We start from the raw sequence: 25,088 nt of genomic DNA, 5'->3' as shown, positions 1-25,088 counted from the left end.
ATAAAGGAGGTCAGGTCTGTCGAGCTGCTCGGTTCTAAACTCTCCTTTGGCATGCAGCTCTTCTTTTTAGTACAAGTTATCCATTTATTTCATTTTACTGATTTTAACAGTAAGTATTTGGGCATAGTTTATGCTATCTTAACCACGCATAAATTTGTAATTATGAAATTAATCAAGTAATCTTGAATTTAATGATTTGTTTGCAGTGACAGGCAATGTAATGTTATTTCCAACCACATTGGTTTATAATTTATAGTGCTTCATTCTACAGCAACAGTTTAAAAACAATTTGCGAGTTCCAGTTAAAAAGAAATGCTCAGATCTTTTTTTTTTCCTCTCTTTAGTTAGCCCTAATGGCCGTTTTGTTTTTCTGTGCTGTGTTTATTTGTCTGTATTAAGCAGCACCCATAACTGGAGCAGAAAGGTCAGTCATTCCAGAGTCGGAGAAAACACAGAATAATTTCCAACTGCCTGACATCTCTGTACACAAATTTAAGAGTTTTTAATTCAAACTCTGTAGCACTATTTGTTAAGCATAACTCTTGAGTGCTCAAGAGCTTTTTTTACTCAAATTTTCTGAATTTGCCACAATACTACTCATACTGCTTTAGTCAAGTCTTCAGTAAAACTTTTACATTAGACTGACCTCTAAGATTCAAGAGCAGCAGGCAGAACATTGCAAAAATACTTTGCAGTATGACTGAAAACAAATGCACATGACAGAACTCAAAAAAAAATGGAGCAAATGTATGTTCAGGCATTGAGTTAATTTATTTTTTGATGGAGTAAAACTCAGATCCCATTCATGATCTTAAGCAAAACGGAAAAAAAGCACTGAAGTCAGGTTTAGAGACTATGCACATTACATTGAAAAGAAAATACAAAACATTTACTATTTTCAGTGTCAATATGCAATAATAACTGTACTCTTGTCTAATTGATGGTGAAAAAATGTGCAACCATCAGGCTATAGCTACATCATGTGATGAAAGAGCTACCCCACAAGTACTCTTAGTTCCTCTTTCCTCCTGCTGTTTGCCTGCTCTCCTGGTACAAATGGCTGCCTGGTTAGCATAGTTGTCACTTTTTTTTAACTTTGACTCACAAATATTTTGCAAGTGTCCACATAGAGTGCTCAGCTGTGACTTAAAATTGTTGTACAAAAACATTGCTACAGGATTTTCTGGAGACTAGCTGTTGAATAGATTACTATAAATGAAGCATCATTAGATCTACTTCACAGCCTCCTCAGAAGTTAAAGCCTACCATGTTCTTTTTGAAAATGTTTTTAGTCATACTGCAGCATTTTAGTATTCTTTTTTTCCCCTGTTTCTTAGACTGAGAAACAAATATTCCATGTATGAACCAAGGACCTGTGGGCATTTAAACTCTGCAGGCAATTCTGAGCAAAAGGTGTGAAGTTAAATAATGCAGCTGTCCCAATTAGGAAAATTTAAATACAAAAGCCCCTCCCTACCAAAACAAAAAAAAGCCCAGAAAACCACAATTCTGCTTAAGGCAACCAGGCAAACCTCAGATCATTTTGGCAGTCAGTTTGCAATGCAGTATTTTGGCCTAGCTCTGAGAGCAACATAGTATGGCCTGAGGGTACAAACTAGTAGTTGTACAAACTGTTCTTTACTTGGCTTCATCTCTGAAGAAAATGTATTTTAAAACTATGCATTTTACAAAAATCATTTCACAATACTAAAAACGTGTAACTGTGAAAGGCCGCTGCTACGTAGATACTAACATTTCTCCTTGTGGTTTTGCATGTAATCTCAGTCACGTAACCACAACAGCTAACAGTGACAGAAAACTGCAAGTGTGCATCTGTAAAAAAAATAAAATTCACACAATAGATAGATAGGCATGAGATATCTTGAGCTTCCTCAAAGCATGTACTATTTTATATATGAATTTGAATGAAATAGGCCTTTGAAGGTGACTGGCTGACCCAGCAATGTAAGAACTTGTCACTCTAGCACCCTCCCTCTAAACATATAAAAAATACAATTGTGCAAGATTCCAGAAGACATACACTCCAAGTATATCTGAAAAAGAAAAGGGTTCTAGGTTTATGTGATTTTAGAAATTCAGTGAAGGAATTTCCATTTGCCAGAGAAGGCCTAGGCTTCTGTTTAATAACAGCAGTTCTAAAACAGCTGTAGTCTGGTCACCAAACCAGCTATTCAGGTTTCAGTCCTTGAGAAATGTCCTATTCACCAGGTTTCTAGTATTGAGGAAGACAGTTAAGAAGACAGTTGAAGTCTTTGTCCTAACTGCACTGGGGAAAAGAAAAAAAAAGGAATTGTTCTGTATAATACCAGGAGAGAAAACATGCAGTATTTAACTTAACCACAAACAGGAAGCATGCTGCTAAGTCACCCAGTAGTACATTCCCCTGCTTTTCATCCAAAAGTTCTATATCATTAGCACAACCACTCTACCACAGAAAACATACCACAATCCTTCTACTACTGTTTAGCTGTAAAACTTTCTTCAAATTGTCTTGTCTCTCTTCCTGATCAGTATCATCACTGCAGTCAGTTTTTACCCTCCTCCCCTTTACTCTCTTTTGCAGTTGTAGTTGGAATCTATTTACGTTTAGTAATTTAAAAAATCCCAAAATATATCTTTGGAAGGCAGTCAGTCTAAGATTGTTTACAGTGCATAAAAATGTGGTAAATAATAAAAAGAAAATCACAGAGTATATAGTTTATCTTATCAGGTAGGAAAATAGGATTAGAAGTATTAACTACTAAGCAGTGAAAATCAATGAAGAACATTATTTGCATATGAATAGATATTCCCTATTGACAAAATAACCTCACTTTCTAAAAAATACTCTGACTACTTAATAAATATGATTTATTTGCAAACCTAAATCCAGAGAAAATACAGTCACTGATAATGCCAATAAATACCTGTTTGCTAAAGCTTTATTTAATCTAAAACAATAATTTCCTGTCCTCTTAAAGGCAATGTTTGTACATTCTATAGTGTTTCTGTAAATTAAGTCACAAGAAGTTACTATCATATCTATACAAAATTTGTTAGATTTGAAGGTACATTAAAACATCCTATATTAACCAGTAAAACAAAGTGACATTTCATGTTACAATCATGAACAGTATCAGAAATGTTAATTAAAAGCAAAGCTAATAATGAACATTTCTATAAATCGATAAGCATTACAGCTGCAGCAAGGTTAGTTTTCTATGGCTACAGCTACATTTTGTTTTTAACCAGCTGTAAGATGGCTGCACAACAGTTCACGTTAGGCTGTGAACTTTTCCATTTTAAGTCGAGTTACACGTTTTGCCTGTACTTTTTTATAGGAAGAGGAAGCTGACAGCTTCCCACCTATTGTTTTAAAAAAGTTCTCATGTTGCATATGTTAGCAAAGTAATTACCTCTGCGGTCACAGGAGACCTATAGTTCATCTTTAATTTCCATGTCTAACTCTAATTTAAAATCTTAAAGCACTGGAGCTAGATGGGGTATATCATTATTAAATTATACATTAAAAGTACAGTCTACTTGTGTCAAGGCACTTAATTAAAGTGACTGTCCTGGTTTCAGCTGGGAAAGAGTTAATTTTCCTTTTAGTGATTGCTGTGAAAGGAATGTCAGTAATAGGTATGGGTTTTAGTTGTTGCTAAGTGATGTTTACACCATTCAAGGACTTTTTCCAGCTTCCCATAGAAGCATAGAAAAAGCAATGGAATGGCCAATGAAATATTCCATACCATAGGCAACATGCTCAGTGTATAAAGGGGACTTAGCCGGAGGATGGGAATCCACAGTCCCTGCTCTGGATGGTGCCAATTCACCAGGTGCTGAGAATGCCCTGTTATTTTTCCAAAAGGAAAAACTTTGTTTCTGTTGAACTGTCTTTATCTCAACCCATGAGGGTTTTTTTTCTCCCTTTCCCCTCTTTTTTTTCCCCCTCTTCTCCACACCCTTGGAGCGGGGAAGAATGGCGGGTGAGTGAGCTGCTGCATGGTCCAGTTGCTGTCTGGTGTTAAACCACAACAGTGACTTATATAAATCCAGAAATAAAGTGAATAATGGGTTTAATCTGAACAAATCTTTAGTAATTTTAATTTACTCCAGGCCAGGCTCCCCTAATACTTAGGAATCAAAACATCAATACATTTTTTAGGTTTATACTTTCCAATGTGTTACTTTTTTGTTACAAGAATTTTCCCTTATTGAAGCACTTAACTAATTTAGGTGAATTCTGTTTTCACCATTTTCTGTATTTTGACCACTTAGCCTATAATTCTAGATCACAACTAGGTTTATCTTCTCCACGTGATTTTTTACTTTCAGGTTTTAACACAGTAGTATGAGAACAGCATTCATGCCCCGTTCATGTTTTCTAGAAACAATACATGTATGACTAAATTGCACAGAATTACTTCAGAGGATGATGTAAAAAAATAAGTAGGAAGAAATCCCTTTTCTTGATTTTGGGCTTTTCCCACAGGAAAAAACAAAACAAACAACTGCTATATGAAATAGCCAATATACATGCTAATTATGTAATAATTGATTACCTTTTTTCCCCTTCTCTTTTAAAATGCCAAACTGTAGTCTTAGCTAGTACAAGATGTGGTTATTAGTGCAATTGTCTAAACTTTGCATCTAGTGGTAATTTCTCAGTATTGCTGGCAAGCAAAATGCCTGTTCCTTTTTTTTTTTTTTTTCCCCATAAAGTAATCCCAGTAGTATCATATAGAACTTCTTGGGTTAGTACTTCCATTTTTTTTCACATTTTATGTGCTGGGACACAACTGCTCTAGGACAGTTATGTCTCGTATTATAACGCTGAGTTTCCTTTCCAGCCTGAAAGAACTGGAGGTGATCTATACAGAGAGAAAAAATGTAATGTTGCCACTAAATACTACATCTCAGTTTTCAAATGTACATTTAATGTTATTTATATGTGCTACCTTACCATTTTTAACAATATAGTACATCTTTTTGATTTAGAGTCAAATCCCTATAGTTACTGTTGATTTAAATACAGTATTCAGGGTCTTAGTAAAAGCTACTAAATTTTTACACTTTTTCTGTCATATCTAGTATTTTATACACCAAGCACCTATGTACTGTCTGTATCTGACAGTGTAATTCAGAGACCGTGTTCTATCATTGCCTGCAGCTCTGTAGAAGGCAACAAAAAAGGTGTTTTTTCAGAATGTGGTATCTTTTTCCCATCTAAGGCTACTCGGGGATTCTCTTGCCTGTTCTGCACATCTCCCAGCAGACCAATGGCTGAGTTGCACAGCTTATCCTGCTGTGGTATCTTCCCCAAATTGTTTAGAAAATGTCTTTTGATGTTCCTATCTCGCAGCACAATTTACTTCTCAAACATAACTAAACAGTTCAATATAAACTCCTTTTATTTACTACTCCTTTTATTTAAAACATGGGTTCCCTTGACCACATTCAGCACTAGGGACCTTTCTATTTATCTTGCTTTTCTACATCTTCACAGCTTTTGACAAAAACTAAATACCCTCCTGTAGCCATTCTCTAGCAACCTCCTCACACATGCCTCAAAATTACCCAGGGCTGGTCAGAACAGGACAGAACAGAACTGGTTATTTAATGGTCAGGCTGCTCTACATGGTAACTTTCCTACTTTGTTTATTTTGTCCACAAAGCAAGCTGTATTATGGGGAGATAGTGTTTACAATTTCTGTAAGTGATATGAAAGCTTAGTAAATAACAATTCTACAGTATACGGAATTAATTATCAGTGGAATAGCTTTATTTGTAACTCACCATTGCCCATACTCCAATAAGTAGGTTTCTGGGTGGAATTAGTTGAAGAAGTTCATTTTGATGGAAATATACATGTTTAAGGCATTAGTAGATATTAATGAAGAGCTTCCAGGCAGATGGACAAAAGTAAGCCTGATAAAAGCAAAAGATAGTGTTAAGGAATCTTTGTTCAAGTTGTTCAATGGAAGAATCAGGTAAAAACTCTTGTAATTTTCACCCATGGTAATTACCTGTTCAGCATATGAATAATAGTTTCCCTTGATAGAAAGGAATTGATTTTTTTTAACAGTTCTTGTCTTTGGGTGTAGCACGTATCATTTGTTGGTGGTATATACACTGTACGGAGGGATTTTCATCATCAGGTCTGCGTCAAGGTTTTTTTCATAGCTATGATAACTCCACTAAAGGTCATGTTTGGGGAGAATGGTGGGACACATTTTAAAAGTGTGTCCTTTTACATGAGCTAACAGTGGGATTGGATTATTTAAACAGCTTCTTTAAAGGGAGGCAAGTTAGTTATGTGATGCAATTATTTAGTAGGTAAACTAATACTATTTTATTATATAATTTCTTCATGGTATTTAAGGGATTTGCTTAGTTAAATATCTTGAAAAGCAGGTATTGCAACTCTGAGGAATGAGAAAAATTACCCTGAGAAAAATTACCCTGAGCAGCAATGTATTTGGTGTACTCTCTGCATTTGGTTCACTTAGTTTTTGTGTTTAACATATAAGAATCTTTAATAACTACCACTGAAATAAACTATGTCTAGCTTTTCTGATGGAAAAACATCGCTCTGAAGTCTAATAGGTTTCCTTATCATCTGGCACGGTTCTAGTAAGATGGTCTTGCATGAGGCTTACAGAAAACAAAGTGTCTTCTCTTATTCTACATTTCTCATTTCTTCTGAATTAGTCTTCTTTTTTTTGTCTGTTAAATATTGCTTACAATTAACTTACTTGTGAAAAGAAAAATTCTGGAATATGTAATCTAAATTCTTTGCTTGTCCACGTAGTCCTCTTCATAAATGAATGGAGTGTGGTAAAATAATAACACCAGTGAGAAGCAAGATTAACTCTGATCTTGTTCCACATGTGCACAATTGTATATTTTTAATTGAACAAGTAGCTGAAGATGAGTTTGAAGCTCAGCCCAAGAGAATGTGATTTTTTCACATGATAACACACATTAGACTTCATTTAGTATAAGAGGAGGTGACTCAGGGTGGCAAGTGGTATATATTTCCCTCTCTATCCACATGCAAAGTGTATTTGTTAAGCAAATCTATATAATGCAAAATTAATAGATTTAAAAAAATTGTTTTCTGACAAATTACTGAGCTAATTCACGTGTCTGTAGTGACATAAGGAATAGGAGACAGTAAGAGATTACCAAACTAACAGTAATATAGTACCAAATCCTCATTACTGTCACCTTTAACTCTCCACTAAAAATGCTGTGATTCATGAAATGTGACAGTTTATACTGTGACAAGAGGCAAGATTTTTATCCCTTCCTGTCTACCACATTCTGACTTAGGGAAGAATACTGTCTGCACTCAGGCTGCCATAATTCACAGCCATGTGTTTTAAAATCAATTGAAATTGTGCAAAAAGAGCAAGGTGTATAGGCTAGGGGCAAGTTAAGCTTGTAAGCCAGATCAGTGTATACTATTGCTCATTTCTGCATCAGAACACTTGGGTCCTCTATTGAATCTTCGGTGTTGGGAGTATGAAGAAAAAGCTGCCAAAACAAAACGCTCTCCTGCATATATCTCTCTGGAGAAACATGAGCACAAGCATGGGACAGATGCTTGTTCCATTGCTTAATGCATTATAGGAAGGTGACACAATGCTGCAGTGATAAGGATGGTACAAGAACTGCAAGTTTCTGGTGTAGAAGAATATAGGTTCAACTTACAGGAATTATTACTGTCCAGTTTTTAAAAAACTTATTTTTCTGACAATCTTATAATTTCAGAATAGAAATGGTACAGAAATCTGTGGATGAAATTGTCCAGGGAGAAGACAGCAGGAGGAGAGGGCTCTGTAATCTTCGTAGACAGCTGGAGAGAGAAGGTGAGGCTATCCGAAAGAGTGTCTGAAAGAGAATCGGGAAAATAAGAGGAAGCTAAGAGAGGGCAATGCAGTCAAGTAGCTATGCAGTCAGCTGCTAAAGGTGTCTAATGGCAAGAGAAAGGTCAGTGTTTCCCAGTTTGGCTAGAAGGTCATGCCAGATTTCCCTGAGTGTGGTTTCACTGCAGTCTAAGGAACGAGTGGAACTGGCACAGAGCTCCACAGCCACTGTCTCTGCTGGAATTTGGAGTTCTGTGGTCTAAATCATGCTTGTTCTTCGGGGAAGTTTGTCTCTTTACATCCTCCAAGGACCTTTGAGACTCCCACCCCCTTATTAAGGAAATCTTTTTAGCCACCTGAGGGTATTAGAAGTTGTCGTGGTTTAGCCTCAGATGGCAACAAAGAACCACGTGCCGCTCGCACGTGCCTTCCTAACACAGGAAGAATCGTAAGAAAAGGCAAGACTCTTGGGTTGGGACAAAGGCAGTTTAACAGGACAGCAAAGGGAACAGGCAAACAACAACACGGATAGGGGAATATACAAACGCGATTACGGAACCGCCGCTCCCCGCCGCTCGCCGACCGGCCGGACCCGGGACGCCCCAGCCCGCTTTTAAGCAGCAACTTCCTGCCCCCTCCCCCGGCAGCTCAGGGTGGGCGTGGCTCACATGGCATGGAATACCAGGAAAAGTTAACCCTATCCCCACCGGAACCAGGACAGAAGTATCCACCGGTAGGGGACTGTTTACGTGCAGGTAATAGTTCAGTTAGTTCTGAAGTCTTTGCTGTGAAGTTCTTGCTTTGCTTTGTCTTTTCTATGTATAGTTCTACTAATAGAAAGTTATTAGTTAGAAGTTGCTTCGCATTTTATTCAAACTGTGGTTTTATTTTAAAAAGTTAGCCCTGCTGTAAAAAGAGGGGTTTTTTGTTTCTGCCTGTTACCCTTTCCAGTCTCCTGGTGCCCCCTTTTGTGTACAGCAAACATTCATGTGACTGTTGTTAAGTGGATTGCGAAAGTGATCTGGGTTAAAATATCCCTTATTTAAACATGGTTCAATTCCTTAACAGTGCTTATCATGTGGTCTCAGAAATACCTGCATTGGTACAAAAGGGAAGACAGGTAAGAGAGCAGTGTTAATCCCCTTCACCATACAGCTGGCTCTTTCAGGAATCTAGCTCCTTTCTGTGATCTGGCCCAGCTGTGTCATCTTGGCTCAGGCTGCTGAGGAAATTGCTAAATTTTGAGGAACAGCTGTGGGAAGGCCTGTAAAACAGAGCCATGTGAGATAAATAAAAGCAAAATTACAGACTGAGCTAGGCTTGCTGGTGGTTTAAGGATTGAAGAGAGAAAATACTAACATGGCAGCGTATGAAATCTTAACTGAAAAGACTAGGGACTTAATGAAAGGCAGTCACCTAACAATAGTGAGGTTGTATCGCTGCATCCAGTGAAAGATAACTTTTATTTTCTAGGGTTTTGCTTGTTTGGATAGCAAGGATTCTTTGGCTGTTTTATTAGCCTGGTAAGTGTATTATTCTTAGTGAAGTAACTTGTTAAATGCAAGCCATGTTTTATGTGTGTTAACTGCTAAATTACTGCTTTATGTTTTTAAGCTGCATATGTATTTTGTTTGTGCAGTTTCTGTTCATGGCTGAAGGTACCTAAAAAGGTGACACAACCAGTGATGGGGGGGTGTATTTTAGTAGTACTACTGGTTTACGCTGTGTAACTGTAGAATGGTATGTGGTTTGACTCGCTTATGTAGGAAATATCAAGAAACAGTACTTTAGTTTTTTGACAACAGAAGAGCTTTTATGGATTTAATTCCTTTCAGACAAATCAGTTTATATAGTGATAAATGGTTTGTTTATTTCTGGACCTTCTTGGATCTTAATGGGGTATTTTAAATCAACTGATGTTTTTAGGTTATCCTGTGAGTTCTACATGGCATTTGTGCTTTTGTTAGGTATTTTCTTTACCCCTGTTTAATGAACCTAATGTAGCTGTGAAACACTTTAATTTTCTTGAAAGCTTGCCAAGTAATTCATAAAACACTAGTCTTAGTATGATTCAGATTTCTTTTTGTATCCTTAGTAATCTAGTAATTTAACCTTAATATAATCTTACTAGTCATGGTTAGCCAGTTAAATTGACCCTTGAAATTATTTCTCCAAAGTAAATCTGCACTTTAACAAAGCTACTTCTTTTCCTCTTTCTCTAATAAATAAACATCTGTCCCAAGACAATATCTTTAGGTAAGAATCTACCTGAGGCTTATTGAAAGGCTGGTAGTAGTATACTGAGCTAAAACCCTGAGTTACTTTCTAAGTATAGGAAAAATAGTAAGAATTAACTTAGTAAGTTCAAATTCTGTCCTGAAGCAACCTGACTACAACAACATTGCAGTGAAAGAAAGGTGCGGTTATCTGGAAGTACTATGAAACACGTTTTTGGGTTTGTTTTGGGTTTTTTGGTGGGTTTTTTTTTTCAGAAGAAATATTAGAAAATATTGTTAGTTCTCTAATCTCTTTTAAGAGTGCAATTTAGTGGTGTTATTTTCTTGTTAGGCCTTGAATGACATCTAGGCAGACATGAGTAGGTCTGACTGTGTATCTTGAAAGTGTATTGAAGCTGTTTATTCTTTACGACTAGTTTTCTTGATCTTTTGCATAGATGGATATTAGAACATTGTGGCTTCTCTGGATTGCATAGAGAACAATGTTTCGTGGATTTTTTCTTAACAATACAAACCTATAGTTATTTCTGTTTGGAAGGTAGTTAAAGAGGCACTGGCTGTAAGTGTGCTTAAACAGGCTAAGGCAGAATAAATATCGTGATGCACATCAGTATCCAATGTTACCTTTGTTTTACTGAAAAAAACATTAGTCAGCATGTTACCAATAGCGATGACATTGTGTTGCTTAAACTCTGAACTGATTAGTCTGAGTTCTCGTGGTTCTCCTTCATATTGAGTCACACCTAAGCAAGTAAACATGGTAGTAGAGTAAGCTGTGAGAGCTTTTTACAATGTTTCCTTTGAAGTACCTCTTCTAGCACATTTTTTTTAAAAGTCTCGTATAAATTTGCTTTATGACAGAAAAACAATTCAGTAAAACTAGACTTCAGAGCAGAGTATTTCTGTGTAGTTTTTGTGAGACCAGTCATTTAAGTGAGATGAGTCACTGAATCACTTCATGTAATTACATAGTCACTTGTTTGCGGTTCATAGACTAAAGTTAAAAATATTTTAAGCATATGAATGTTTAGATAAGGGAGATGACATAATTGTGAACAACTCCCAGGTTTTAACAACTGAGCCATTATTTTAAGTTTCATAATGGGTCCTCTGGTTAATTGGGAGTCTCAGGCTTTACGTCAATTATGTCACACTCCCTGAAATCCTCAACAGTACTTTCACAGACTTCAATAATATCTTATTTATTGTTATAGGACAGCTAATCAACTAAACATTCCTCTGCTGCTAAATACAGCCAGCAAGCTGCTTATGACTCAGGACTGTGGCAGATAATTCTGATGCATATCAGTGAAAACTATACTGGCTACTGTCATGTTCCTTGTGTGAACAAATACCAACTTCTTGGATCTTATTTTTCACATTCTAGGTTCATGTTCCAGTATGCTTTCAGTGTTCACTGTAGTAAGCTTATGCTTGTAAAGGACTAGAAAAAAAACCCAAACAATTTCATCATGTAATCATTCTGGAGTGTAATGCGCAGTAAGCTCTGAAGTGTACAATGTTATATCCATGGTTAATTAGTAATTAGGCTTTCAAAAGTTCATGAATCTAATCTCCATACGGAGCAGTAGTTAAGGACAAGTTACTGGATAAACACAGCAATATCCGAAACGAGAATTTTTATAGCAGTTTTGAAAGTCTTTGGATGTTGTTGCAGTTTTCTAGGTGGGAAAAGTGCACCGTAAACTCACACTTGCAAATCAAGAGGTATATAATATTAATTAAACACTTTATAGAGACTGTGAAATTAATTTCCGCCTATAACAGTAGTTTGGGAAAAACTTTCCTGACAGTTATTTGTATATCTCCTGCCTAGTATCTTTTCATCTTTCAGTATAATGTATAAAATAGAAAAGGAGCTGCTTGTCAGCAGCTTAAGTTCCTTAAATTTAATACCAGCTTTGAAAGGCAAATGGTCACTCAAGTATGTCTAACACACTTATTTCTGTATAAATATTTTTATATTTAAAATAAGCTAGTATAATAAGAAGCTTGTTATCATCTCAGATTAGCGGATCAAGACTACTCAGAGACTAAGCAGCTGTACACTTGACTGAGACAGAAGAAACAATCTTTGCTTGTTCCTGAAAAATTGCTTGAACCTCAGGCTTTTACAATGTGACTGCCCTGGCAGATAGTTTATATTAAGCTAATAATCTTTTCACGGAAGCAATAAGAAACTTGAAGTGATTAGCATGTTTGGTTTTTGTTTGTTTTTTTTTTTTAAAAAAAGGGGGGGGAGAGGGGCAAAAAGGAGAGTGTAAAAAAAAAAAAAAAAAAAAAAAAAAAAAAAAAAAAAAAAACCCAAAAAAAAAACACTAGCACTGTCTGGGAGACTAAAATGCCAAGTTCAGTTCAGTTGAGCAGAATGCCAGAACTGTCCCTCCATTGCCAAGAGGGATGCTCTTATTGCAGGGATGGCAAGAAGTACCAGCTCCTTCATTCCGAAGATGGGAAGGCTTTTTTTGAAACTGATGAATCTTCTTCCATGCATGTCATTCCTAGTTCATATATTCCCTGCTGTTCTAGACACTGTTTGGATTGCTGTGGTTTGACTACTGCTCTTGCCGGTTCAGACTTCTGTTGACAATCTGTCAGCACCACTGATTAAACACCAGCACAAAGAGGGTTAATACTTACAAGAGCACTTCCTGGGCTTTGCCCTTCTGTGGTCTAGAAACAATTTGGTATGTCCACACTTCTGTTCCCACTCTGAAGCGATAAAGCAGAATGCATATAATCTTGTTCATTGATAATTCACAATTTTTTCCTCTGTTTAGCTTCACATCTGTAGTTCAACTTCAGAATTCAATGCCTTTTGCTGTTGGTTTCTGCATATTGTGTTTACTAATTAAGTGTAGGAAACATAATGGAGTAACTAATGAAATGAGTAGAATACAGTTATTTAACATCAATTCTAGGGTTTATATATTCTTATATTGAACTAAAGCTAATGAGGTGTTAGTGATGCACAGCAGCCAAGATTATGCTAATCTGGTTTTAGTGACATAAACAGGAGAATTTTAGAGCTGCTTTTTTAAAATCAAGTATCCTTTTCAGACAGCTGAACAAAGGAATAGAGGAGTTTGATTCTCTAAAATGAAATATATTAGGAGCATTAATGGTTGCCTAAAACATGTTCCTATCTTGTCAGTTTCTTTTTCTACTTTGCAGAAAAAGATGGTTTAAAAAAGATATGCAAAAATTCGCCTGAAATTAAATGTCTGTTCTAAAACACGTACATTAGTTAGTAAAAACAGAAAACCTATTTGATTGTAGAATGATTTTGAAGAAAAAAGTGGTCCAAGCAGCTGGCATATATAGCATCTTTGGAAATACTTTTTTTTTTCCTGTAGAAATGTCTACATAAACAACTATATTGTGCTTGTATGCTAAGGTCTGATTGCAATGTAATGGCAGTTGTTGGGATGTTAGTATCATGTTACAGGTGTTGAGGTGGTTTTGAATCTGCTTCATTTTCTTGTACAACTTTTGGGAAAATAAATCATAAACTCAGGAATTTTACACCTGATACAGTAATTGTTCATAGATTGCTGAAAAGAAAAGTTAGTGGAGGTGCTGAGTTCATTATGTTTTGGGAGTAGTGCATCCAGTGCTTTTATCTACATTAGATGAAGCCAAATTGCATACTGTGATATACTGTCTAAGGTAACTCTTAATCAGATGCCCAAGCTGTATTGGAATTATTTTTTATATTTAATATTTATAATTAATTGACTTTTAAATAAAACATTTAAAATGTCAATGTTTAGATATTGGATTTGCAGCATTGCTTACTTTTGTAGTTCTAGATTTTGTTAATGAATTTGAGCATTCTGAAGAATGACAGCCATTAGTTTGAAAATGCAACTTAAGACATCACGAGTATTTGTTTCACCTCATTGATACTTTCTACCAATATGTAGTGACTTCCAACTGCTCAGAAAAAAAAAAGAAAATTTTAATGGGCCATTATTGGCTGCAAGATTCCCTGCCAGAACATTTGTTTTGTAGGAGGAACTATATATTCTGTACAATAGAGCACTTAAATGTATTACCTCACATTTTTTACAAGCATGGCTTTATTTTTGGCACCTTTTTCCATCAGTGAGATAGCACAATATGTGTCTAGATGTAAACTGCTTATGTTGTGGAAGGAACAAAAACTAGACAAACCAAAGGGACAGAAGTTAAAATTACAGAATACAAATGTACTTTCTGAATGCGGAGTCAGTACAAAGGAGAAAATTCTAATGTACTTCTAAGGTAGAAAGGAAGAGTTTCATAAATGTAAGGTCATGGAGCAGTCCTCCTTCACTGGCAGAGCTCATGTTCCACAAACCTCAAGTTCTCTCAGCGTACATACAAAAAGCCTTAGACAGAGGTAGTGTTTAACAAAAACAAACAAAAAAAATTAATCCATTTCAAAACTGGATTGCCTTTTGATCTGGGATCTGTTAATCTCACAGGCTTAACATCACTTCTAACACAATGTACAGTGGGAAATTAGAAAAGTAGTAAAAATTTAGTATTTTTGGAGTTTCAAGGGCTATGTGGTTTATTTAAGAAAGAGAATTGGATGGAATTAATTAAAAATAATAGATCCCTTCTCCCCCAGTCTAAATTTTGAAGTCCAGTAGACTGGTGTGGAGAATTTCTGGATTAATGTTTCCATCTCTGCATTTTAAATGAATTTAAAATGTGTCAAAACTCTTGGCTGGCATGATTGCTGTCCTTTATGCAGAACTCTTTTAACTAGTGACTTCTTTTATTGCACATGAAGCTAGTGGAAACAACAAAATAATGTTTTTCATTAATTCTTTTATTGATGCCCACAAGTGGTATCAGATACATAGGGATATTATTTCTGCTTTTCTATATCTAAAACTTGACTAAACTTCCCATCTGGCAACTTGTAGCACTAAAGTACATGCTTTGTGCAAATTAGAGCAACCTGAAACACTAGTAAATGTTAGAATTATTATATTGATAAATGGCTAGTTCATTCAGGAGTCTCTTAACTAGTAAATGGAGCTTTGTTGCTATATCCTCAGACTATCTTGCAACTACAAGCAGTTTACTAGGGCAGACACTTCTAAGAAAAAAAAAAAATGCTTCTAGGTCTAACATACTACTGCAACATTAACTGTTCCAAGAAATGTTCTAGTGTGTGGTTTTTTCTGTGCAGTCCATGGCCAGTAGCCATGAATAAGCTAATTTAGCCTGAATCATAAGTGATGATAAGAAATACTTTCCTGTCATAACGGTACCCAACTTCAGGGGTTGTTTTATCTCAGAATTTATGTTTGTCTGAGATATACTGCCCTGTTTCTTTCAAGGGCTATTTAAATGTCTCCAGTGTAAAGTAAAAGCTTATTTCACTTCAGAAACAGGTGTGTGCTGACTCAGGATGGGGCAGCACTGTTCCCTCCTTTACATCTGCTTGTTCTGCCATGTGTCCAGTCCACAGCAGCTGCATAGCTTTCTGAACAGTGATGAAAGATGAGGGAAGGAATAACAGGAGCATGGCAAAATGTAATATTTGAAGAGTTAGGAATCCTGGGAATATGTGGGTTTCTCACCCACCCCTTTGCTTTTCAAAAAGGTTATATATCTAGCCGAGCCCTGCCTGAAGTTCAGTGTTATTAGCTCAGAGCTTCTCCAGGTTTTGTGTGCTCCTAGCTGTCCCCCTTTACAATTAATAAAGAAATTCACTGTGTTCTGTCTCTAATGAAACCAGTTCTCTCATGAAATGGCAACAGCAATGTGGAGACTTCATATAACTGTCACACCAAATGCATTTGACTAGTGTCACACTAGTAAGAACATCACTGTAAGGGGAGACAAATTAGATATCTTGGGGGGGGGGGGGAAACCGCCTTGAATGACAGGTGTCATAAGAACAGGCTAGGCCTATGTGAACAATAAAAAACAAGTATTTATAGGAAGAAAAAGCATCTGGATTTTACATAACAATTTTCCTGGATTTTTTTGGTAGTTTTTTTGTTTGTATTTTTAATTACGATTGGCTATATCAGTATGTGAAAACAAGTGTAGATAGACTTAATCTGGTGTTAGTTACAGTATGAATAATGTGACCACACAGTTTGCAGAAAACAGGAAACAGCTTTGTCATACTTCCTTTTTGAGGGAATGCTTCATCATGACACCACTTAAAATTAAACATTAATTTGTCAGCTGTGGGAGACACCCAATGTTGCACACTAAAGCAAGCATGTACAAGCAAATCAGTTTCAGTTGCTAGAATGACAAATAATTTTTTTTTCCAATCAGAATAATTGACCAATTATTCAGTTTCTCATTGTGCATGTACAGGAGCTTAAAGGAAACTTTCAGTAGTGACAGTGATGTTTCTATAAATGTAAGAATTTTTTATATATATAAATATATATATACACACACACACACCAGATCTCTGGATAATGATGTCTTATGAGAAAAGGTTAAGTGCTGTGCTGCAGAATCAGTGAAGATGTGTTGATTTTTGTAATAAAAAGTAAATCTAAATAAAATATATGTTTAATAAAAATGTGGGGTGTTAAGCAGCAAAATAAACATGTAATTGAGCATAAACTTAAAGCATTGAAATGACTTTTCTATAAAAATATTCTCCTTAAAACAGTGTTTTCCAGTTGACAGACAAGTACAAGTTCATGGAATGCTTCGTAAAAGAAATGTAGGTTTCTGCCGTCAGTCAACAAGTGTTTTGCCATGTAGGGTCTGCACTTCCATTTGAAATGGTTTGATAGCAAATTTGGTATCAAATTTGATAGCAAATACTTGAGGCTCAGCGGATTTGACTTGGAGACTTAGGTGTTCAGTGCAGATACATGGTAAGAAAGTCTGTATGTTCTCAATGGCAACTTCAGATTTCTGTCTAATCCAATTTGTGCATCTGTAAGTGAAGGATATTGTTTTAGCTTCCACTGGCAGTAGGATAGCAATGATTAGCAGCAGCAGGTCTGCTTTGTGAGTCCTGCATATAGTGAGCGAAAGGGAGGTAGGCAGCATTTAGTGACAGTATCTTTTAAACGCTTAGTGATGACTAATATGTTAATTAAAACCTGAGTGGATGCAGCTAATAATGTCCTGCTCTGTATTTCTGGAGCTGAAACACAGATCCGTCTAACTTATTATGAATGCTCCAAGAGAGCTGTTAAAAGGGAGCTATGCTAGACCTGTTGCTGTATGGAATTCCTAAAGAACTCGTTTGGTGGGGGTGTGGGAGAATGCATAGATTCTAGGAGAGGTTTTGAAACCCTAATGATACTTATAAAAACAAAATTCTAACAATCCAACATTCAACAAATGGAAACAAGCATTGCTTTCATAACTATATATATGTATTTTGCCTCTAATTTCTATTTTTTTTTCAATGCTCTGCATAACCTGATTCATTTTTACATTAAGACAGAACAAATACTTTGCTTTCAAAATAAAGAGAGTGTACATGTACAATGTTCTACACTGGCTCATGAGGCGATGAAAGCATTTCCCAGAGAGAGTGAGAAGAAGCAAGAGTTTTCCCTCCTGGAACCTTGAGTGTGGAAGCGATCTCAGAACACTTGCTATTTCTGAGCCTGGCCCTGGGGTGAGTGAGAAGGGGTGGTTTTGAGGCTGAAGGCAACAGGAAAGAGCAGAGCCCTGAGGTGTGTGGGACAACAAATGCAGTTCCCAGAGAGTGAAAACAAGCAAGAGTTTTCCCTCCTGGCAGCTGGGGAGCAAGCTGTGGACGTTCACTATTTTTGAGGCCGGCCCTGGGGCGAGTGAGAAAGGGTGGTTTTGAGGCTGAAGGCATCAGGAAAGCCCGGAGCCCCCGGGGTTGTGGGGTGACGCAAGCGGTTCCCAGAGAGCGTGAGAGCAAGGCACAGTTTTCCCTCCTGGTAACTTGGGTGTGGGAGGATTCTCTGGACGTTTGCTTCCAGAGAGTTTGTACGCTGTCTATTAGCAGAGCAATAAAGAAGTAATACAGAAAGGCTCACCTGTTCGTTATGTGAGGTTCATTAGAAATAGAGTTAAAGGAAATTGGAGATAACTGTCTCCCCTTGCTGCTTTTGAGCCCTCATAAAGGAGAGTACGTAAGTTTTTATTCTGTTGGCGAGTGACAGATCGCATGGGCACTGTTTTATTTGAAGGAAAAGGCACGTGAAACTAGTAGGGGAGTGGGCTGAATAGAAGAAAAGTTATTGATAAAGTTGGTAGAGTGTTTTCCAGTGTTCCCAAGCAAGACACTGCAGAGAGTACTGATATTAGAAGACTGAATACAAAACAAAAATTTGAAGTTGCAATGAATTGCAAGAGGGTTTTTAATGCTGACATCTGTTTTGGTTGTTCTTTTTTCCCCTCATAGTGCTGTATGGCTGTTTGTGGCTTGGATGTAGCTGCTGGTGGCTTGGACAGGTGTACTCTTTGCTGGGTAAAAAACTGGTGGGATGGCTGGGCCCAAAGAGTGGTGGTGAATGGAGTTAAATCCAGTTGGTGTCCAGTCACAGGTGGTGTTTCCGAGGGCTTGGTATTGGGGCCAGTTCTGTTGAATATCTTTATCAATGATCTGTATGTGGGGATTGAGTGTACCTTCAGTTAGTTTGCAGGCGACACCAAGTTGGATGGGAGTGTCGACCTGCTGGAGGGTAGAAATGCTCTATGGAAGGATCTGGACAGGCTGGATCGATGTGCCAAGGCCAATGGTATGAGGTTCAACAAGGGCAAGTGCTGGGTCCTGCACTTGGGTCACAACAACCCCATGCAGCGTTACAGGCTTGGGGAAGAGTGGATGGAGAGCTGCCTGGCAGAAAAGGACCTGGGGCTGTTAGTTGACAGCCAGCTGAATATGAGCCAGCAGTGTGCCCAGATGGCCAATAAGGCCAGTAGCATCCCGGCTTGTATCAGAAGCAGCATGGCCAGAAGGACTCGGGAAATGATTGTTCCCCTTGTTCAGCTGCTCATTTGCTTTCTTCCCATCTTTCTAATTCTGTTGCTTTGTAGAGAATCTCATGGTTTTCCTGTTGTTGAGTGAATGCATCTTCTTAAAGCTGCTAAAACAACTGTTGTGTTTGCTCGTATATCAACTTGCAATAAGACCTTTGGAACATGTGAAAGAGTAGTTCTGCATCCTTTGTGCAGCTTTTCCATACCTATTTAAGCTTAATAATTTTTCTGTACCTAAAGACAATCAAAATCTGTTGATGACTTTCTTTTAAATTTTAGGTTAAGGAAGCAAACAAAAAAAGAAGTCTCCTCAGTCAATTGGCTTGGTTTAACTCTATTTATGTGAGCTAAACACAGGAAGGCGAATATCCCAACCTATGTTTAATACAGAAAACAGAAGGACTGTACCTTCAAATTGCTTAGCAGCTTCTGGTGGTAAATTAAGGCGGACAATAACAAGCTGAAATGAGTATTCATGGTCAATATACTTCTTAACTGCTTATATTAAGATCTTAGTTGCTCTTGAACAGTTGATAAGCTGTTTAGGCATTGCTATGAAAATACAGTGCCATTTTTTTTTTGTTTAGTTTTTTAGTAACGGAGACAAGACTTATGCATAAAAGTAACGCAGTGTTTGTGCACACTTGCTACCAATCTGTTAAGTGACCTTGAATGAGTTGAGACCTGAAATGTGGTAATCTTTGCAGGAATTATTTTTCTGTTATGTGTGCTGATTGCCTAATAAAACTTTCAGGTTGATGTTAAAGTTCTTATGTATGATTATAAATGGGCTGAAATTATTGTTCTTACTTAACAATAATTGTTTGTCACATTATAAATTTGCAGCCGAGGCACAGAGGTGCATCCAACTTCTTGGCTTTACTGGTAGGATGGTAAATATATGGAGACCTCCATTCCTTACGGAAGGAAGCCTTCATATTGCTTCATAAAGGAGGCAATAACAAACCCAAATCAATATGCTAGGAACAGAAAGGATTTTACGCAAATCTGAGAAAAGTACTATTGAAATAGTCAATTCAGTGTTAAATGTCAGGTATTGCTTTAGAAAACATGTTATCATGGGACACATTCTACTAATTCTTACCTTCATGTGATTTCTGAGCAGAATTTACTGCTTCAGTTTATTTTAAAGGAACGTGTACATCTTAAGCTTGGAATTTGGAAGCATAATTAAGATGAAAACAGGAAAGCATGGCATAATTATGTATTTACTTCACCGGATGTTTCGAACTGTCACTGTGATCAGGGAAGAATTGAGTTTTATAACATTTTAAAAACAAAAAAATCCAAAACCACAAACCAAACTCTGAGTCCGAATAAAGTATTTGTGCCAAAATTAAACCACGCCTCGCAGAATGTTGCCTTATGTGCATCCTTCCCCCTGCAGCAGTAGCTCAATGAGCTCCAACAGCAAACATCATCTGATGAGAGAACCGCAGCTTTCTTCAGTAGTTTCAGCATCTGTGCTGTCCCGTTCAAGTAGGTCATAGCTTTAAAAAGCTTAATTGAGAAAGTAATCTTTATTTTTGACATGAATCAGAAAACATTTAAACTTGTGGTGGTTAATTACGGTAACGTTGTACTCTGTTAGATTTGAGAATGTGATGCTTCCCTCTACTGGCCAACTCGCAGAGTAAGTTTTATTATCTGGTGAAGCAAGCAACAACAACAAAACCCCCCAAAAAAACAAACAAAAAAACCAAACCACCCAACCATTTTAAAAAGAGCAGCCTATATGTTGGACTGAGGTAAGAGGATTGTCATTGCTGTCCCTTACCTGCATCACAAAGAAGCTTTATACTGTAAAGTGACTAAAATTACATCAGTCAGTTTTGGGAAGAAGTACGCTAATATTTTAAGCCACGTGTCTACTAGTAACACTAATGCTGAATATTTGCAACACATTACAAAGAGCATGCAATGAAGTCTCTGAATTTTGCAAGGAAGACTTTTATCCACTGTGGAACCCATGAAGCATATAGCCTCTGACTGATATTGAAAATGGACTTATCTTTCAGCTTCACTTGAAGAGTTTAAAGGCTCCTTTAATTTCAGATTATAATTTTTGCATAAATCTCATTCTATGAGTTGATGCAAAACCCACACAAATTTCCTGGTCAGTCACAAGAAAAAATGCTTATCTTTTGACTGTAGTATATTGTCCATGAAATGAGTTACCAGTGATGGTAGTATTCTAATTACATGAGCATTCAAAGATGCTCCGTACAGTTTAAGACAGCATTGTATGGGAGTGCCTCACCCTGTCAGAGCACTTGCATATCACAGAGTGCTCTTTCAAGTGATTAAGAGACTTCTATGTTTGTACCGCAATTTCTTATTTACTTAAATGATGCCATTTTGCCTCTCTAATGTGTAATGTTGCAGATTCTTCACCTTTGTAGGTAGAGATGAACAGCTCACCAGAACACCTTTTCTTCCCTTTAAAATGTGAGTTCTCATGTTAAATCGGTTGTAGCTACTGAGGGCCTGCGCAGGTTGGTTCCCCTGAGATCCACAAAGACTTGAAGGTCTTCACTCAGGACGTACGGATCCTCTGCACTTTCCTTGTGCAGCTGTTATCCTGTAGTGACCAACAGAAGCTTCATTGCTGCTGGTGTTGTGAGTGCACGTTTTAAAAAAGCCAACTTACTTTGCCAGTAATTGCAGAGGAGATTAGTATGTTTTGCAGTGGGTTTCCACTTGTTAAGTGCACATAATTGCACTTTCTCACTAGTGTAAGATACAGACAAAGATAGAAATTGTCTTCTGAAAACTTTTCTTGCCACTCCCTAACAGCAAGCAAACCAGCAAATTATGTGTCTGAGTTTAAATTATTCATATGGGAGATCTGAATGATATTTCCGGCTGTAATGAGATAATTTTTTTTTAACTACTGATAATTAAAGCAACTTATGCTTTGATTCTCTGCTGAATGTTCCAGGACTGGGTAGCAGGCATCTGTATGGCTACAAGATAAATACAGATGTCACAGTACCAAGCTTGTCAAGAGTTCAAGGAGTGCCTGGATGACGCTTATAGCCATATGGTTTAATTTTAGGTAGTTGAGTGGGAGTTGGACTTGATCCTTACGATTCCCTTCCAACTCGAGATAGTCTATGATTCCTTTATGTGTTGTTTTGGTATTGGACATTAGTCATAATGCCACTTACCATGAAACTACTCTTCTTGAATCTAGACCCAAGATTACATCTGGTTAACAGCTAAGAAACAAATAAGTCATCAACTCTGTGCTGGGGTTATATAGCTGAACAATGCTAATATTTCTTCAAAATGCTTTTCAACATTGAGTCACTGTAAGATCTGCAGTAGAGTCCTGTGGTTTCTGTAGCTTAAAGTATTTTAGAACTTCAAAGCTAGTGTTAGCATGCCTTTAAGGTAGAGTTTGAATACTTCAGAATTTATAGACTTGGCTTATTAGGTTTCTTGAATAGAATTACCATGGTCTGAAGTTAGGAAAAAGAACCTCATCAGGAAAAAGAAGTCCTGAACAGCCCATCCTCGTGGGTCTCAGGAAGTATAGTTGTTACCCACGTGTCAGGCAGAATTGTGTAATAAGACAAGCGAACTGGCTGTAAAACTTTCAAAGAAAGAAGCTTGAACAGCAGTGAAATTTGTACCAAGCCTTAAAACACAGGGGAGGATGTTGTCTTCTCAGAGCAGGTGTCTAAAGTGAGAAATGAATGGCATTGGACAAACCACAGAAGACTTGAGTATGGTCTGTTTGCCAAGGAAGTATAACCTACTCATACTAAGTGGATGGTGCAAAATAATTTTCTGTGGAATATTTCAACACTTCAAAAGGTGATTGGGTTCCATTTCTGAGCAAACAACAGTAGAGTTTCTGGAAAAAAGGATAAGGCTGCATTCAACATTTGGATGGACTCAGCAAAGTCAGAGGCACTTGACTTTGGGGCAGCCAAGCAGGTATGCTGCAAAAGAGCCAAGTGAATAAGCTGATAGGAAGTGTATCTGCTGTGGCTCTTGATTAGAAACAATTCAGAAACCATCTCCATGAAATGCTCTTCAAAAAGATTACTAGCTTGGCCCCACATGTCATCTGAATGACTTTAGCCAGTTATTATGATGATGCAAGCACTTTGAACTTAAATGATACTTAAAGCTACTTTTGAATATTGCATTGTTGGAATCAAACTAGGACCTAAACAGGAGTCAAAATGAGTGCATTGAGGGTGTTTTTGTTGTCCAAAATTGGTAGGCTAGTGTGAGATGGTCTAGTAGGTAAGAGATAAGTTTCTGCAAAGACTTTTCATTTTGACAGCTGAAAATAATCTACTAAGTTTATGAAGATAATAGCTATAAAATAGGCACACAATTTCTTTCATACATATAGGTCACAACTTGGTAAAGATTTTCATAGAATCATAGAATCATAGGGTTGGAAGGGACCTCTGGAGATCATCTAGTCCAACCCCCCTGCCAGAGCAGGGTCACCTAGAGCAGGTTACACAGGAACACGTCCAGGTGGGTTTTGAATGTCTCCAGAGTCGGAGACTCCACCACCTCTCTGGGCAGCCTGTTCCAGTGCTCTGTCACCCTCAGGGTAAAGAAGTTCCTCCTCATGTTTAGGTGGAACTTCCTATGTTCAAGTTTGTGCCCATTGCCTCTTGTCCTGTCCCCGGGCACCACTGAAAAGAGCCTGGCCCCATCCTCCTGACACCCACCCTTTAAGTATTTATAAGCGTTGATAAGGTCACCCCTCAGCCGTCTTTTTTCCAGACTGAAGAGACCCAAATCCCTCAGCCTTTCTTCATAAGAGAGGTGTTCCAGTCCCCTAATCATCTTTGTAGCCCTCTGCTGCACCCTTTCCAGCAGTTCCCTGTCCCTCTTGAACCGGGGAGCCCAGAACTGGACACAGTACTCCAGGTGCGGCCTCACCAAGGCAGAGTAGAGGGGGAGGATGACCTCCCTCCACCTGCTGGCCACGCTCTTCTTGATGCCCCCCAGGATGCCATTGGCCTTCTTGGCCACAAGGGAGCATTGCTGACTCATGGTCATCCTGTTGTCCACCAGGACTCCCAGGTCTCTTTCCACAGAGCTGCTCTCCAGCAGGTCAGCACCCAACCTGTCCTGGTGCATGGGGTTGTTCCTCCCCAGGTGCAGCACCCTACACTTGCCCTTGTTGAACTTCATAAGGTTTCTCTCTGCCCAGATCTCCAACCTGTCCAGGTCTCTCTGTATGGCGGCACAGCCTTCCGGTGTGTCAGCCACCCCACCCAGCTTGGTGTCATCGGCAAACTTGCTGAGGGTGCACTCTGTCCCCTCATCCAGGTCATTGATGAATATGTTGAAGAGGACTGGACCCAGTACTGACCCCTGGGGAACACCACTCGTCACTGGTCTCCAACTAGACTCTGTGCCCCTAATCACAACCCTCTGAGCTCTATCTTTCAACCAGTTTTCTATCCACCCCACTGTCCATTCATCTAACCCACTCTTCCTAAGCTTACCTATGAGGCTGCTGTGGGAGACCGTGTCGAACGCCTTGCTTAAGTCAAGGTAGACCACATCTACCGCCCTCCCCTCATCTATCCATCTAGTCATGCCATCGTAGAAGGCTATCAGATTAGTCAGACATGATTTCCCCTTGGTGAATCCATGCTGAGTACTTCTGATAGCTTTCCTTTCCTCCACATGCCTTGAGATGACACCCAGAACGAGCTGTTCCATCATCTTTCCAGGGATGGAGGTGAGGCTGACCGGCCTGTAGTTCCCCGGCTCCTCCTTCTTGCCTTTCTTGAAGACTGGAGTGACATTGGCTTTCCTCCAGTCCCCAGGCACCTCGCCTGTTCTCCAGGACTTTTCAAAGATGATGGAGAGCGGCCCAGCAATGACTTCTGCCAGCTCCCTCAGCACTCTCGGGTGCATCCCATCAGGGCCCATGGACTTGTGAATATCTAGATGATCTAATTGGTTCCTCACTCGCTCCTCCTCAACCCAAGGGAAG

The 25,088-nt window shown here is 38.1% G+C and overlaps 1 protein-coding gene and 1 long non-coding RNA gene across 40 annotated transcripts in view; one reads left to right on the top strand and one right to left on the bottom strand.

Annotated features, from left to right (window-relative positions):
* LOC141748935 (guanine nucleotide exchange factor DBS-like) overlaps positions 1-25,088 on the top strand; it is a 243,678-nt gene that overhangs the window by 1,255 nt on the left and 217,335 nt on the right. For 23 of the 39 annotated variants that reach the window (XM_074601749.1, XM_074601740.1, XM_074601751.1 and 20 more), the window contains exon 1: positions 9,176-9,397. The gene's annotated coding sequence lies outside the window, so the exon portion shown is untranslated. Of the gene's footprint in view, positions 1-7,779; positions 7,878-8,310; positions 8,630-9,147; positions 9,398-25,088 lie in introns of those variants that run through there. The other 16 variants (XM_074601713.1, XM_074601746.1, XM_074601720.1 and 13 more) reach the window with 9 other exon arrangements.
* LOC141748937 (uncharacterized) lies at positions 756-7,899 on the bottom strand. Its single transcript, XR_012589169.1, has 3 exons — positions 7,720-7,899; positions 5,800-5,931; positions 756-2,287 (listed from the first exon to the last, which is right to left on the bottom strand). It is a non-coding gene; the product is annotated as an uncharacterized LOC141748937 (long non-coding RNA).

Source organism: Larus michahellis, chromosome 9 (genome assembly GCF_964199755.1).
Source record: "Larus michahellis chromosome 9, bLarMic1.1, whole genome shotgun sequence".
Classification (NCBI taxonomy): domain Eukaryota; kingdom Metazoa; phylum Chordata; class Aves; order Charadriiformes; family Laridae; genus Larus; species Larus michahellis.
The sequence above is the reverse complement of the archived record's forward strand: the minus strand, read 5'-3'. Positions and strand labels throughout refer to the sequence as shown.